Raw genomic sequence first — 16,884 nt, forward strand, 5'->3', positions numbered from 1 at the left:
TGTTGCTCAGGCTGGAGTGCAGTGGCATGATCATGGCTCACTGCAGACTCAACCTCTAGGGCTCAAGTGATCCTCCCACCTCAGCCTCCGAAGTAGCTGGCACCACAGGTGTACACCACCATGCCTGGCTAGTTTTTTGATTTTTTGTAGCTCAGGGTCTCCCTGTGTTGCCCAGGCTGGTCTCAAACTCCTGGGCTCTCGTGATCCTCCTGCCTTGGCCTCTCAAAGTTCTAGGATTACAGGCGGGAGCCACAGCATGTGGCCGATTTTCTTAATATTCTTCACCCAGATAGGAAAATTTTACTTTCTCTTTTTCTTTGTATCAGTCTCTCTTTCCTCATAGAATGTTTTTTCCTCTCTTCCTGCCCAGGTGTGTCCCTTACTTTCTTTACATCCGGCCCCAGCTTGCTTCCTTTTAACACAAATTTCTGTTTCCTTCCTCTTTCACCCTTACATGAAACAGCTGATGGCTCAGGTATGCATTCCTGAAACATTTGAGGAGTAACTTGGAGTGTTAATTTTTCTTTTCTTTTATTTTTTTCTTTGAGATGGAGTCTTGCTCTGTTGCCCAGACTGGAGTGCAGTGGCATGATCTCTGCTCACTGCAACCTCCGCCTCCCAGATCGAAGTGATTCTCCTGCCTCAGCCTCCCAAGCAGCTGGGATTACAGGCGCCTGGCAGTCTGCCTGGCTAATTTTTGTGTTTTTGGTAGACGGGGTTACATCATGTTGGCCAGCCTGGTCTTGAACTCCTGACCTCGTGAATCCACCTGTCTTGGCCTCCCAAAGTGCTGGGATTACAGGCGTGAGCCACCACGCCCGGCCTGGAGTGTTAGTTTTTCATTTAGCAGATAATAAAATGGTATTATTTTTATTAAAAATGGCCTTCATTAGTTTGACTCTTTTCCCCCTAGTTCTCATTTAGTTTAAATGGTTTGGCATACTTGTGTTATATTCCTAGTTTCGTTCTAATTTCCATGAGAGGAGAAAATAAAATTTTTTTTTTTTTTTTTTTTGAGACGGAGTCTTGCTCTGTCGCCCCGGCTGGAGTACAGTGGCCGGATCTCAGCTCACTGCAAGCTCCGCCTCCCGGGTTTACGCCATTCTCCTGCCTCAGCCTCCCGAGTAGCTGGGACTACAGACGCCCGCCACCTCGCCCGGCTAATTTTTTGTATTTTTCAGTAGAGACGGGGTTTCACTGTGTTAGCCAGGATGGTCTCGATCTCCTGACCTCGTGATCTGCCCGTCTCGGCCTCCCAAAGTGCTGGGATTACAGGCTTGAGCCACCGCGCCCGGCCTTTTTTTTTTTTTTTTGAGACAGAGTTTTTGCTTTTGTTGCCCAGGCTGGAGTGCAGTGATGCAATCCTGGCTCACTGCAACCTCTGCCTCCTGGGTTCAAGCAGTTCTCCCTGCCCCAGCCTCCCGTGTAGCTGGAATTACAGGCAACTGCCATCACACTTGGCTAATTTTTGTATGTTTCACAGAGACTGGGTTTCACCATGTTGGCCAGGTTGGTCTCAAACTCCTGACCTCAAGTGATCTGACCACCTCTTAAAGTACTGGGATAACAGGCACGAGCCACCTTGCCCAGCCGAAAATACAATTAATCTTTTTTTTTTTAATTTATAGAAAGTTTATGCTCTAATTCAGCAATGGTATATAGCACTTATGCTACCACTGTGCTTACCCATAGCTGTGGTAGATACAATTGATATCAGAGTCACTCTGGATCAGCCTGGACTTAGCCTCATATTCCTTCTCAACACAGAATTCCAGGCATCCACTCTCAGTCAATTAAAGTTGGCACAAGATGGACATGTTTTATTAATAACTGAGTGTTTTAAATAAATACGTCAATCAGGTGTGGTGGCTGACGCCTGTAATCCCAGCACTTTGGAGGCTGAGGCAGAAGAATCACTTGAGCCCAGGAGTTCAAGACCAGCCTGGGCAACATGGCAAAACTCTGTCTCTACAAGAAATTTTGCAATTAGCCAGGCGTGGTGGCATGTGCCTGTATTCCAGCTACTTAGGAGGCTGAGGTACGAGGATCACCTGAGCCCAGGGGGTTGAGGCTGCAGTGAGCTGAGATCACACCACTGCACTCCAGCCTGGATGACAGAGATCCTGTCTCAAGAAAAAAATAAATAAATACAAATTATAAAAAGAAAGTGGTGTTTAGTAAGATCAATCAGAAGTTGTTGTATGGGCTCATTCATGTGTATGTTGCTTCACATGTCCGTGTGAAGAGACTACCAAACAGGCTTTGTGTGAGCAACGTGGCTGTTTATTTCACCTGGGTGCAGGTGGGCTGAGTCCAAAAAGAGAGTCAGCATGGAGGGTGGGATTATCATTAGTTCTTATAGGTTTTGGGATAGGCAGTGGAGTTAAGAGCAATGTTTTGGGGGAAGGGGGTGGATCTCACAAAGTACATTCTCAAGGGTGGGGAGAATTACAAAGAAGCTTCTTAAGGGTGGGGGAGATTACAAAATACATTGATCAGTTAGGGTGGGGTAGAAACAAATCACAATGGTGAAATGTCATCAGTTAAGCTATTTTCACTTCTGTGGATCTTCAGTTGCTTCAGGCCCTCTAGATGTATATGTGCAGGTCACTGGGGATATGATGACTTAGCTTGGGCTCAGAGGCCTGACACTGGAAAATAAAGACCCATTTTCAGTACATTGTTTTGAATATATCCACATTCGATCCTAAAGTAATGTACTTTATTTTTTTTAAATTGTCATTATTTTTTAAAAAAGACATTTATGGCGGGTGTGGTGGCTCACACCTGTAATCCCAGCACTTTGGGAGGCCAAGGCAGGTGGATCACCAGGTCAGGAATTTGAGACCAGCCTGGCCAGTATAGTGAAACCCCGTCTCTACTAAAAATACAAAAATTGGCTGGGCATGGTGGTGTGCCCCTGTAGTCCCAGCTACTGGGTAGGCTGAGGCAGAAGAATCACTTGAATCCAGGAGGTGGAGGTTGCAGTGAGCCGAGATCGCGCCACTGCACTCCAGCCTAGGTGACAGAGCAAGATTCTATCTCAAAAAAAAAAAAAAAAGACATTTATTTAGCATCATGATCAGACTATTACATTTAGCAATGAACAGCATGGGTGCAAAAAAAAAAAAAAAAAACTACATTAAAACCCTTTGTTGGAATGCTTTACACTTTCCACAGAAGAGAAACTAATAAACTGTTATACAATTAGTCACAAATACAGTCCTCGAGTTTTTTGCCCATACACATGAGTATTTTTCTAAAACATGTCTTCTTTGTAGCAGTTATGCCCCGCCACCACTGTGCTTGGCTGAGTTCACAAATCTGTTGTAACCTGTAGCTTCCCTGTCACTTCTCTGGCTCTCTTCTCCTGCTAAGCTTTGTTTCCTAATTAAAATCTTCTGCCACTGCCATAGCTACTTCTGCTACCGGAACCTCCATAGCCACCTTAGTTTCATGGTTTGGCAAAGTATTGGCCTGCACCACCATTGGGGCCAGAGCTTCTGCCTCCAAAGTTTCCTCCCTTCATCGGTCCCAAATTTGAAGACTGATTGTTTTAATTGCCAAAATAATTGTAGCTTCCAACACCTCCAAAATTGCTTCCATCATTACCAATGCATTGTAGCCATTCCCACTGCCACCATATCCACCACCACCAGAGCTGCCACGAAAGCCACCATGATCATGAAGTTTCCTCCACGACCAAAGTTGTCATTCCCTCTGAAACCACTTTCACAACCACCACCAAAGTTTTCAGAACAACTTTGACCTCTTTGGATGAAGCACTAGCCATCTCTTGCTTTGACAGGGCTTTCCTAACTTCACAGTTGTGGCCATTCATAGCATGGTATTTCTGAATGACAATCCATCCACGGAGTCATGGTTATCAAAGGTTACAGGGGCAAAGCCCCTTTTCTGGCCCCTGCCTCAGTCAGTCATGATTTCAATCACTTTAATTTTTTCGTACTGTTCAAAATAATCTCTTGGCCGGGCGTAGTGGCTCACGCCTGTAATCTCAGCACTTTGAGAGGCTGAGGCAGGTGGATCATGAGGTCAAGAGATCGAGACCATCTGGCCAATGTGGTGAAACCCTGTCTCTAATAAAAATACAAAAATTAGCTGGGTGTGGTGGTGTGTGCCTGTAGTCCCAGCTACTTGGGATGCTGAGGCAGGAGAATCGCTTGAACCCAGGAGGCGGAGGTTGCAGTGAGCCGAGATTGCAGCACTGCACTCCAACCTGGCAACAGAGCAAGACTCCATCTGAAAAAAAAAAGAATCTCTTAGGTGATGTTCTTCAATGTCTTTAGTGCCACCAACAAATATCTTTTTCACAGTTAAGGGGGCACCTGGTCTTTGAGAATCTTCTCTTGAGACAGCTCTCTTTGTTTCCACAACCCTTCCATCCACCTTGTGTGGCCTTTCATTCATGGCTGCATTCACCTCCTCCACAGTGGCATATGTGACAAACCCACAGCCCCTGGAGCACTTGGTGTTTGGATGTCTCATGACCACACAGTCCGTGAGCATTCCCATTGCTCAAAATGGCTCCTCAGGCTCTCATCAGTTGTTTCAAAGCTCAACCCCCTAATGAAGAACTTCCTCAGTTGTTCGGGCTCTTTAGGAGACTCTGACTTACACATGATGGCAAGCAGAAGAGAGACTTAATGATGCTTCCTCAGCAGTGTCCACAGGCAGAAAGCTGATTTTTTTTTTTTTTTTTTTGAGACAGGGAGGGTCTCGCTTTGTCGTCCAGGCTGGAGAGCAGTGGCGCGATCTTGGCTCACTGCAAGCTCTGCCTTCCGGGTTCACGCCATTCTCCTGCCTTAGCCTCCTGAGTAGCTGGTACTACAGGCGCCCGCCACCACGCCCAGCTAATTTTTTTGTATATATACATATATATATTTTTAGTAGAGATGGGGTTTCACTGTGTTAGCCAGGATGGTCTCGATCTCCTGACCTTGTGATCCACCCGCCTTGGCCTCCCAAAGTGCTGGGATTACAGATGTGAGCCACCACGCCCGGCTGCAGAAAGATATTTTTTAATTTTTTTGAGATGGAGTCTCACTCTGTTGTCCAGGCTGGAGTGCAGTGGTGCCATCTCAACTCACTGCAACCTCTGCCTCCTGGGTTCAAGCAATTCTCCTGCCTCAGCCTCCCGAGTAGCTGGGACTCCAGGCTTGCGCCACCATGCCCAGCTAACTTTTGTATTTTTAGTAGAGACGGTGTTTCACCATATTGGCCAGGCTGGTCTTGAACTCCTGACCTCAGGTGATTCACCTGCCTCAGCCTCCCGAAGTGCTGGGATTACAGGCGTGAGCCACTGCATCCAACCAGTAATGTACGTTAGATTGACAAATTGTTTGGAATCTTAAAATCAGTCATTAAATCTAGAGAGTTTTGTCATAGGTCAAAGAGGGTTCCAAAACAAATTAGTCACCCCTTTACTTGTAGAAGAAGTTTATAGTAAACTTTAGATGTACCTTATGTCCAATGGAAGCACTTGGTGTTTTATACAATGTAGTATCAAAACACGGATAAGGGACCAGGCGTGGTGGCTCACATCTGTAATCCCAGCACTTTGGGAGGCCAAGACGGCCGGATCAGGAGGTCAGGAGATTGAGACCATCCTGGCTAACACAGTGAAACCCCATCTCTACTGAAAATACAAAAAAATTAGCCAGGCGTGGTGGCGAGCGCCCGTAGTCCCAGCTACTTGGGAGACTGAGGCAGGAGAAGGGCATAAATCTGGGAGGCAGAACTTGCAGTGAGCTGAGATTGTGTCACTGCACTCTAGCCTGGGTGACAGAGTGAGACTCTGTCTCAAAAAAAAGAAAAAAAAAAAAAAAACACGGATAAGGAGACAGGATTTGTTGGTTTAATGTTCTCTTGATATTCATAAGAATATCAAGCTTTTGATATTCATGTAGCATAATTATTAAAAACATGGACTCTGATGCCAAACTTCCTTGAGTTTAGCTTGGAGAGAGTATTTAACCTTGCTTGGTCTCAGTGTCCTCATCTTAATGGGGTTGTGGTGGTGAAGACTTTATTTATTTATTTAACTGTGAGGAATATACACATTCATATGCACATACATGTATTTATGTATGTATATATGAAACCAACCCCATAGTCCCATAGAAGTTTTTTGGGGTAAACATAGAAATTGACCCTTCTTATGCTGGCTTAGTCAGCACATATACTGAAATCGGAACAACAACAGAAAAAGAAACTGACCTTCTGGTCTTAAATTTGAAACTTACACTTGTTTTATTTTACTTATTTATTTATTTGTTTATTTATTTAACTTTTTTTAGATAGAGTCTCACTCTGTCGCCCAGGCTGGAGTACAGTGGTGCCATCTTGGCTGGTTGCAACCTCTAGCTCTCAGGTTCAAGTGATTCTTCTGCCTCAGCCTCCCAAATAGCTGGGACTACAGGTGTGCGTCACCACGCCCAGCTAATTTTTTTTTTTTTTGTATTTTTTTTTTAGTGGAGACAGGGTTTCGCCATGTTGGCCAGGCTGATCTCGAACTCCTGACCTCAGGTGATCCGCCCGCCTCAGCCTCCCAAAGTACTGGGATTACAGGCATGAGCCACCGCTCCTGGCCACATTTGTTTTATCTGAGTTCTTTCCTCAAAAAACTACCTTTAGACCTCTCAAAAAAATTATCAAAGAACTGAAACTCACCAGGTCACCACATCCAGACAGTGAGATTCGGGGACCCGTCATTCATCATGATTGCTGCCTTGCTCCTCCCTAGTTCTTGTTCTTGTTCTCTCTCTTTTTTTTTTTTTTCAGACAGAATCTCACTCTTGTTGCTCAGGCTGGAGTACAGTGGTGCAATCTCAGCTCACTGCAACCTCCGCCTCCCAGGTTCAAGCGATTCTCCTGCCTTAGCCTCCTGAGTAGCTAGGATTACAGGCACCACCACACCTGGCTAATTTTTGTATTTTTAGTAAAGACAGGGTTTCACTATGTTGGCCAGGCTGGTCTTGAACTCCAAATCACAGGTGATGTGCCTGCCTCGGCCTCCCAAAGTGCTGGGATTACAGGCATGAGGCACTGTGCCCAGCCTCTCATTTTCTTTTTTCTTTTTTTTTTTTTTTTTTTTTGAGACGGAGTCTTGCTCTGCCGCCCAGGCTGGAGTGCAGTGGCGGGATCTCAGCTCACTGTAAGCTCCGCCTCCCGGATTCACGCCATTCTCGCCATTCTCCTGTCTCAGCCTCCCGAGTAGCTGGGACTACAGGCGCCCGCCTCGTCGCCCGGCTAGTTTTTTGTATTTTTTTTTAGTAGAGACAGGGTTTCACTGTATTAGCCAGGATGGTCTCGATCTCCTGACCTCGTGATCCGCCCATCTCGGCCTCCCAAAGTGCTGGGATTACAGGCTTGAGCCACCGCGCCCGGCCCCTCCCATTTTCTTATACATTGTTACATTTCTTTTCTGCTACATAAGCCCCTAGTTACAGTCAGTCAGGGAGTTGGATTTGAGACTGAGCTCCCAATTCCTCTGCTGCAGCACCCAATTAAAGCCTTCTTCCTTGGCAGTAATCATAGTTTCAGTGATTGGCTTTCTGTGCAGAGAGCAGCAGGACCTAGACTGAACCCCTGGTGTTTTGGTAACACATACACTCTCATGCAAAGCATTTAGAATAGTCTAAGGACATGGTAAGCACTGAACATGTTAATTATGACTTATCTTTACAAATCAACCTTAAGATTGTCCTGGCACGGTAGCTCACGCCTGTAATCCCAGCACTTTGGAAGGCTGAGGTAGGTGGATCACTTGCGGCCAGGAGTTTGAGACCAGCCTGGCCAACATGGCGAAACCCCATCTCTACTAAAAATACAAAAATTAGCTGGGCCTGGTGGGGGGCGCCTGTAATCCCAGCTACTTGGGAGGCTGAGACAGGAGAATCACTTGAACCTGGGAGGCAGAGGTTGCAATGAGCCGAGATCGTGCCACTGCACTGCATCCTGGGTTACAGAATGAGGCCTCATCTCAAAAACAAACAAATCAACCTTAATATCATTCCTTAAATCTTTACCAGTTCTGGTTCATCTGGTTCATGAATCTTTTTTTTTTTTTTTTTTTTTTTTGAGACAGAGTCTTGCTCTGTTGCCCAGGCTGGAGTGCAGTGGCGTGATCTCGGCTCCCTGCAAGCTCCGCCTCCCGGGTTTATGCCATTCTCCTGCCTCAGCCTCCCGAGTAGCTGGGACTACAGGCGCCTGCCACCTCGCCCAGCTATTTTTTTGTATTTTTTTTTAGTAGAGACGGGGTTTCACCATGTTTGCCAGGATGATCTTGATCTCCTGACCTCGTGATCCGCCCGTCTCGGCCTCCCAAAGTGCTGGGATTACAGGCTTGAGCCACCGCGCCCGGCCAGGTTCATGAATCTTTTATCATGAAAGAGTATTAACAATTTATTTAAAATGTTAATATCATAATTACGTAATTTTTTGGTTTCTTTTTGTAAATAGGTTTCTTGACCTATAAAAAGAGCTGTTTGCTGAAGAGAAGAAACTTCCAGCCAGGCACGGTGGCTCATGCCTATTATACCAGCACTTTGGGAGGCTGAGGCAGGCAGATCACCTGAGGTCAGTAGTCTGAGACCAGCTTGGCCAACATGGCTAAACCCTGTCTCTACTAAAAATACAAAATTAGCTAGGCATGATGGTGCATGCCTGTAATCCCAGCTACTGGGGAGGCTGAGGCTGGAGAATCCCTTGAACCTGGGAGATGGAGGTTGCAGTGAGGCAAGGTTGTGCCACCTCATTCCATCCTGGGTGACAGAGGGAGACTCTGTCTAAAAAAGAGAGAGAAAAGAAAAGAAACTTCCAGTTTTCCAATTTGTTTAGATCCAGGAATAGACCAATTTGAAAAATCTTAAATAATATTAACTACTCAGGCCATAGTGTTCTTCATAAAATGGCTGTAAGAGGCAGCAATACTAAGAGAAATGTGAATTTATGAACGTAAGTCCTGCTTTTTCCCCCTCAGTTTGATTTAAATTTAATATCCTCCCACAATGGAAGATGATTTACAATAAAGAGATAAACTGGAAAGAATAAGAAAATGGAAACAAGATGTCATTTCTTTTTACTACCCAACAGATTTACCATATGTTTTAAAATGATGTTTGGCCATCTACAGTAAATTAAACAAAATGCTTTTTAAAATAATGTAACACTTTAAACTATTTTTACTACCAAACTCTCCCTCTCTTGTGAAATATCCATCTTACTAAGCAAAGGTTTATTGAAGCTCCACTTACATCTATGTTGTTTTTAGCTCATTTCCTTTTTAAAAAAGCAATTGTTGAGTTTATTTCCCAGTTTAGCTGTTATAATGAAATATAAAAGGCATTTCTGTTTTGGCCTCTAGTATAGCATTATCGAAAGCTACGAAACTCACAGCAAAATATAGGACAGTGTAAAATTAGAAACTGCTGGTGTTTCTTTAGCAGCAGTTGCTGCCCTTGCAGTTGTTTTCCCCTCTTGCCACCAGCCCAAATCTGAAAGTCACCTCTGTGTACCAGACAACAAACCCCAAGTGTGTTTTTTAAATAACAGCTTTAATATTCACATAGCATAGACTTCACCCTTTTAAAGTACACAATTTGGTGGGTTTTAGTATATTCACAGAGTTGTGTAATATTTACCATTGTCCATTTAGAACATTTTCTTCTCTACAAAAAAAAAAAAAAAACCTCAAAAACTCCATATCCGTTAGCATTCGTTCCCCATTCCTTCATTCCCCCAGGACCTGGCAATCACTAATCTACATTCTGTCTCCGTGGACTTGCCTATTGCAGACATTTCATATAAATGGAATCATAATTATGTGGGCTTTGTGACTGGCTTCTTCTTCTTTCTTCCTTTTTTTCCCCCCTTTTCTTTTAGAGACAGGGTCTCGCTATGTTGCCCAGGCTAGTTTCAAACTCCTGGGCTCGAGGTGCCGTCAGGCGCCCGGCCCTGGCGTTCCGCTGCCGCTGCCGCCGAAGTGCGCGGTACTTGGCAGAGGTGCAGGGCCTGCATTCTCTCCTCCTTCCTCCCTGCCTCCGGCTGCCGGTAGGACCTTTCTCTCGCAGCCGCTGGGACCCCGTGTCTTCGCCAAGGCCGACCACGATGCCCTGAAAAGGAGGTGATGGAATTAAACCACCCCCAATCATTGGAAGATTTGGAACCCCACTGAAAATTGGTATTGGTGGATTGCTAAATGTTGGGAAATCTACTTTCTTCGATGTATTAACCAGTAGTCAGGCTTCAGCAGAAAACTTCCCTTTCGGCACCATTGCTCCTAATGAGAGCAGAGTACCTGTGCCAGATGAAAGGTTTGACTTTCTTTGCCAGTACCACAAACCAGCAAGCAAAATTCCTGCCTTTCTACATGTAGTGGATATTGCTGGCCTTGTGAAAGGAGCTCGCGATGGGCAGGGCTTGGGGAACGCTTTTTCTTTTTTCTTTTTTAATCCCATATTAATGCCTGTGATGGCATCTTTCATCTAACAGGTGCTTTTGAAGATGGTGATATCACGCATGTTGAAGGAAGTGTAGATCCTATTGAAGATACAGAAATAATACATGAAGAGCTTCAGCTTAAAGAGGAGGAAATGATTGGTAAACTAGATAAACTAGAAAAGGTGTCTGTGAGAGGAGGAGATAAAATACTAAAACCTCTTTGGGAGGCCGAGGTGGGTGGATCACGAGGTCAGGAGTTCAAGACCAGCCTGGTCAATATGGTGAAACCCCGTCTCTACTAAAAATACAAAAATTAGCCGGGCATAGTGGCGCACGCCTGTAATTCCAGCTACTTGGGAGGCTGAGGCAGGAGAATTGCTCGAACCCGGGAGGTGGAGGTTGCAGTGAGCCGAGATCGCACCACTGCCCTCCAGCCTGGGCGACAGAGCAAGACTCTGTCGAAAGAAAGAAAGAAAGAAGGATAGAAAGAGAGAGGGAGGGAGAAGAAAGAAGGAAGGAAGGAAGGGAGGGAGGGAGGGAGGAAGGAAGGAAGGAAGGAAGGAAATTAAAGAGTGGGTGGTCAAGTATGACCCAGGTGCCTTTGTCACTCCTTTTAGTGGGGCCTTGGCAAGAATTGAGTGCTGAGGAGAGACAGAAGTAACTGGAAGCGAGCACGACACAAAGTGCTTTGCCAAAGATCATTAAGGCTGGGTTTGCAGCACTCCAACTAGAATACATTTTCACTGCAGGCCCAGATGAAGTGCGTGCATGGACCATCAGGAAAGGGACTAAGGATCCTCAGGCTGCAGGAAAGATTCACATGGATTTTGAAAAGGGATTCATTGTAGCTGAAGTAATGAAATATGAAGATTTTAAATGGGAAGGTTCTGAAGATGCAGTCAAAGCTGCTGGAAGTATAGACAACAAAGCAGAAATTATATTGTTGAAGATGGATATATGATCTTCTTCAAATTTAACACACCTCAACAACCGAAGAAGACAGATAATGCATGTTTTACACTACTCCAGACGTCTACACTTAATAAAACATTTGGGAAAAACAAACAAACAAACAAACTCCTGGGCTCAAGCAATCCTCCTGCCTTGGCCTCCCAAAGTGCTGGGATTACAGGCATGAGCCACCATGCCCGGTCAGCTTTTTTCACTTAGCTTAATGCTTTCAAGGTTTATTCATGTTGCAGAATGTATCAGTACTTCATTCCTTTTTATGGTCAAATAATATTCCATCATATGGATATACTACATTTTGTTTAATCATTCACCAGATGATGGACATTTAGGTTGTTCTTGTGTTGTTAAGAACAATACTATTACTAACATTTATGTACAAGTTTTTATGTGGATATATGTTTTTATTTTTCATGATTATATGTACAAGGAATGAAGTTGCTGGGTCATATGATAACCTTTTGAGGAACTGCCAGACTATTTTCCAAAGTGACTGCACCATTTAGCATTCCCAGTTGCAGTGCATGAGAGTGCCTATTTCTCCATATTCTAACACTTGCTATCTATCTTTTTGATTATAGCCTTTCTAGCGGGAATGATTTTGATTTGCATTTCTCTGGTGGCTCATGACATTGAGAATCTTTTCGTGTGCTCATTGTCCATTTGCATACCTTCTTTTGAAAAATGTCTTTTCAGATGCATTTTTTTTAAATTATGGGTTTTATCTTAATACTGGGTCGTAAGAGTTTTGTAGAATATATTCTGAATACAAGTCCCATATCAGATTTATGATTTGCGAGTATTTTCTCTCATTCTGTGGGCACTTGCACTTTCTTGATGGTATTTTTTGAAGCACTAAAATTTTTAGTTTTCATGAATACCAGTTTATCTATTTATTTCTTTGGTTGCTTGTGCTTTTAATGTTGTGTCTAAGAAACCATTCTCTAACTCAAGAAAATTTACTTTAGGAGGTCATAGTGGCTCACACCTGTAATCTCAGCACTTTTGGGAGGTTGAGACTTGAGACCAGGAGTTGAAGATTAGCCTGGGCAAAATAGTGAGACCCTGTCTCAAAAAAAAAAAAAAAAAAGATTAAAAAATAGTCAGGAGTGGCGGCATATTTCTGTGGTCCCGGCTACTCAGGAGGCTGAGGTGGGAGGATTGCTTGAGCCAGGAGGTGGAGGCTATAGTGGACCATGTTCACACCTCTGCACTCCAGCCTGGGTGACAGAGTGGGACCCTGTCTCCAAAAATAAATAAATAAAAATTTTAAACATATATTTTTTCTATAAGTTGTATAGTTTTACTTCTTACATTTTGAGTTTATTTTTATGTATGGTGTGACATAGGAGTCCAAATTAATTTTTTTGCAATTCACATGTCCCAGCACCATATATTGAAAGGCTCTTTCACACTGAATTTTCTTGGCATCTTTGTCAAAAATCAGTTGACCATGAACGTAAGGGTTTATTTCTGGACTCTAATTGTATTGCATTGATCTATATGAATGTTGAATGTTCTTATACCAGTGCCACACTGTCTTGATTGCTGTAGCTTTGTGCTTGTAGTTAGGCTTTGTGTCCCCACCCAAATCTTATCTTGAATTGTAATCCCCATAATTGCCACAATCCCCATGTGTCAAGAGAGAGATCAGGTGGAGGTAATTGAATCGCGGAGGCAGTTCCCCGTGCTGTTCTCATGACAGTGAGTTCTCATAAGATCTGATTGTTTTATAAGGGGCTCTTTTCCCTTTCTCTTGGCACTTCTTCCTGCTGCCTTGTGAAGAAGGTGCCTTGCTTCCCCTTCACCTTGACTGTAAGTTTCCTGAGGCCTCCCTAGCCATGCTGAACTGTGAGTCAATTAAACCTCTTTCCTTTACAAATTACCTCGTCTTAGGAAGTTCTTTATAGCAGTATGAAAACGGACTAATACAGTGCTGTTTTGAAATCAGGAAGTGCCAGTCCTTCAATTTTGTTCTTTCTCAAGGTTTTTTTGTCTATTTTCTGTCCCTTATATTTCTTTCACTATTTTTCTCCCTTTTGTAGTTTTAACTGACCATTTTATATGACTTCATTTTTTTCTCCTTTTTATTTATTTTATTTTTTCTTAGCATATTCATTGTACTTCTTTTTTTAACAACTTTTTTCAGTGGTTGTTCTAGGTTCTCTTGCTTTTTTTTTTGTTTTTTTTTGTTTTTTTTTTTTTAGAGACAGGGTCTCACTGTGATACCCAGGCCCAAGTGCAGAGGTGTGAACATGGTTCACTGCAGCCTCTACCTCCTGTGCTCTAGCACTCCTCCCACCTCAGTCTCCCAGATAGGTGGAATTACAGGCACCAGCCACCACACCACTCTAATTTTGTTATAGTAGTTTTTGGTAGAGAGTCTCACTATGTTGCCCAGTCTGGTCCCAAATTCCTGGCCTCAAGCAATTCTCCCGCCTCAGCTTCCCAAAGTGTTGGGATTATAGGCATGAGCCACCATGCCTGGCCAACTCTTGTATTTTAATCTGAATTTTAGGATCAGCTTGATAATTTCTGCAAGAAAGAAAACTGGGGTTTTGATAGGATTACCTTGAGGCTGGGCATGGTGGCTCATGCCTGTAATCCTAGCACTTTTGGAGGGCGAGGTGGGCAGATCACCTGAAGTCAGAAGTTCGAGACCAGCCTAGGCAACATGGTCAAACTCCATCATTACTAAAAATGCAAAAATTAGCTGGATGTGGTGGCACACACCTGTAATCTCAGCTACTTGGGAGGCTAAGGCACTAGAATCATTTGAACCCAGGAGGTGGAGGTTGCAGTGAGCTGAGATGGCGCCACTGGACTCCAGCCAAGGGGACAGAGTGAGACTCTGTCTCAAAAAAAAAAAAAAAAATCACACTGTACCACATAAATAAGCACAATTATTATATGTCAAAATAAAAAATTATATAAGAACTAATAAACAAGTACAGCAATATTGTAGGGTACAAGATCAATAAACAAAAACCACTCATATTTTTTGGCTGGGTGTGGTGGCTGGGCTCAGTGGTACAACAAGCCCGGGAGTTTGAGACCAGCCTGGCCAGCATGGTAAACCCCGTCTCTACTAAAAATACGAAAAATTAGTCGGGCGTGGTGGCGCATGTCTGTAATCTCAGCTACTCAGGAGGCTGAGGCATGAGAATCAATTGAACCTGGGAGGTGGAGGTTGCAGTGAGCCAAGACCATGCCACTGCACTCCAGCCTGGGTGATGGAGCAAGACTCTGTCTCAAAAAAAAAAAAAAAGAAAAGAAAATGTTCATGTAGTACATGTATCAAAACATCACACTGAGGCCGGGTGCAGTGGCTCACGCCTGTAATCCCAGCACTTTGGGAGGCCGAGGTGGGCAGATCACTTGAGATCAGGAGTTAAAGACCAGCCTGGTCAACACAATGAAACCCCATCTCTACTAAAAAAAATAAAAGAAGAAGAAGAAGAAGTTGGCAGCATGGGAAGTGGGAGGAACAGGTGGGGAGTGGGGGTGTTGTTAAAAAAAAATACTGGTCTGCTTCAACCCAAGAGGAATCAGAAGATCCAAAGCAGTTTGGGAAAGCCAGAACCATCAGAGATGGAGGGAGAAGGAAAATCCAGCGGGTGGGAGGTTCTGTTTGGCAACTGGGATGAAGGGATTGCTTTCTCCCTGCTGGGATTCCCCCCAGCCCCTCCAGTCAGTCAGGAAGGGAGCAGCCTATTTCACTGCAGGCCCAGATGAAGTGTGTGCATGGACCATCCTTAAACTCCTGGGTGCAAGGGATGCTTCTGCCTCAGCTTCTCAAGTAGTTAGGACTACAGGTGTGTGTGCCACCATGCCCAGGTAAGTTTATTTATTTCTGGGCAGTGGGGGAGCTGTCTTGCTATGTTGCCCTGGCTGATCATAAACTCCTGGGCTCAAGGAATCTTCCACTCAGCCTCCCCAGTGGCTGGATTACAGGCATAAGCCACTATGGCCAGCCCTCCTATAATACTTTTAAATCATCTCAAGATTAAGCCTGGCTAATTTTTGTTTGTTATGGCTTTTTGTTGTTGTTTTGTAGAGATGGGATTTCCCCATGTTGCCCAGGCTGGTCTGGAACTCCTGGGCTCAGGTGATCCTCCCTCCTCCGCCTCCTGAAGTGTTGGGATTATAGGCATGAGCCACTGCACCTGGCGTAGCAGTAGCATTTTAAAGAAATATGCTTTTGGCCAGGCATGGTGGCTCACACCTGTAATCATAGCACTTTGGGAGGCTGAGGTGGGAGGACTGCTTGGGCCTGGGAGGTTGAGGCTGCAGTAAGCTGTGATCACACCACTGAACTCCAGCTGGGTGACAGAGCAAGACACTGTCTCAAAAACTGTACATATATATATATATGCTTTAGATTTTCATATTTTCTCTAGCACTGCAGACTGCTAAATAATCATAGTCAATTAATGGAAATGAACTTCTATTATTGTTCATTGAGTTATGAATTAAAATGAGTAAGTTATGAAAACATACTAATTATACCGGCCAGGCGCGGTGGCTCACGGCTGTAATCCCAGCACTTTGGGAGGCTGAGATGGGCGGATCACAAGGTCAGGAGATTGAGACCATCCTGGCTAACATGGTGAAATCTCGTCTCTACTAAAAAATACAAAAAACTAGGCGGGCGAGGTGGTGGGCGCCTGTAGTCCCAGCTACTCAGGAGGCTGAGGCAGGAGAATGGCGTGAACCCGGGAGGCGGAGCTTGCAGTGAGCTGAGATCCGGCCACTGCACTCCAGCCTGGGTGACAGAGCCAGACTCAGTCTAAAAAAAAAAAAGAAAAAAGAAAAAAGAAAACATAATTATTGATATTTTGTGTAGATCAGCAATATTTGAACTTTCTCCCACCTGAGTGGAAGGCAAGCTAAACATGGAAGCATTCTTGGATTTTTTGTTGTTGTTGTTGTTTTATTTTGATTTAATATTTTTATTACTTATATTTCTTTTTTGTGTTTTAATCTGTTAAAGTCAAAGATTTTTTAAATTCCTAGACTGATAGAAAGTAGTTATTTAAAAGCCTGACAAAATAATTTTAACAATTTTAATACTGTCTAACCAGCAAGTTTATGAAATTTTTTTTTTTTTTTTTTGAGACAGGGTCTTGGTCTGTTGCCCAGGTTGGAGTGCAGTGGTGCAACCATGGCTCACTGCAGCCTTGGGCACCAGGTCCAAGCAATCCTCCCACCTCAGCCTCCAGAGTAGCTGGGACTACAGGCAGGCAGCACCACACCTGGCTGATTTTTAAAAATTTTTAATAGGGACAGGATTTTACTATGTTGCCCAGGCTAGTCTTGAACTCTTGAGCTTATATAACCCTCCTGCCTCAGCCTCCCAAAGTGCTGGGATTACAGGTGTGAGCCACTGTGCCCAGCCTGAAGTCTTTATTTTAATTGATACACCTAAAGTTACTTTTATGATGCATACTTTTA

General features: G+C 44.1%; 2 pseudogenes; one reads left to right on the forward strand and one right to left on the reverse strand.

Moving 5' to 3' along the window:
* Window positions 1–3,249: 3,249 nt before the first annotated feature.
* On the reverse strand, window positions 3,250–4,640 carry LOC117066503 (annotated as a pseudogene).
* A 5,663-nt stretch (window positions 4,641–10,303) lies between these two features.
* LOC117067993 overlaps window positions 10,304–16,884 on the forward strand; it is a 162,730-nt pseudogene continuing 156,149 nt past the window's right edge.

Source organism: Trachypithecus francoisi, unplaced genomic scaffold (assembly GCF_009764315.1).
Source record: "Trachypithecus francoisi isolate TF-2019V2 unplaced genomic scaffold, Tfra_2.0 Lachesis_group20, whole genome shotgun sequence".
Taxonomy (NCBI): Eukaryota; Metazoa; Chordata; class Mammalia; order Primates; family Cercopithecidae; genus Trachypithecus; species Trachypithecus francoisi.